Consider the following 600-nt stretch of genomic DNA (forward strand, 5'->3'; position numbering starts at 1 on the left):
TTCCCCCCCCCCCCCCCCATAAAAACACTGTTTTTTCTCTAATGAGATAACTTTTACTTTGGTGCTTGTTTTTCTTCCTTGCATTATAATAGAAGAGATATTGTCAATCAAACCTTTAAATAGCTCTACTTGGTTGTCTGTGATGTAATAGTCATAAAATTTTGAAAGATATTTATAGGCTCTTTCAAGATGAGCTCATATTGTACAATTAAAATTTGCTGATAACATTGCACTTTAAGTTTTTCAGGACTCAAGATACGTAAAATACAATATTTTTGTATTTCTAGAAATAGTGATTAAAAGTTGAGAGACTTTCAAGGGCATCATAAATTAATATTTTGTTATAATACATATGTATAATGTATTTTAAATACTTAGTAGGAAGAATGAAAAATCTTCAGTTGCTTTATATAAGTAAAATAAGGTATAAATGTATAACAACATTAGAAAATGTTCCATGTGTTCTTTGAGGAGCAAGATGATGAGAATCAATTCAGTGTAATATATTTTTGCCTTTTGTATATCTCTATGCTGATCAGAGATGTTCTGCTTATTAAAACTTTAACAAAATACTCAAGAAGTATTTAATTTTCTTGGCTG

This window comes from Marmota marmota, unplaced genomic scaffold (genome assembly GCF_001458135.2).
Source record: "Marmota marmota marmota unplaced genomic scaffold, marMar, whole genome shotgun sequence".
Classification (NCBI taxonomy): Eukaryota; Metazoa; Chordata; class Mammalia; order Rodentia; family Sciuridae; genus Marmota; species Marmota marmota.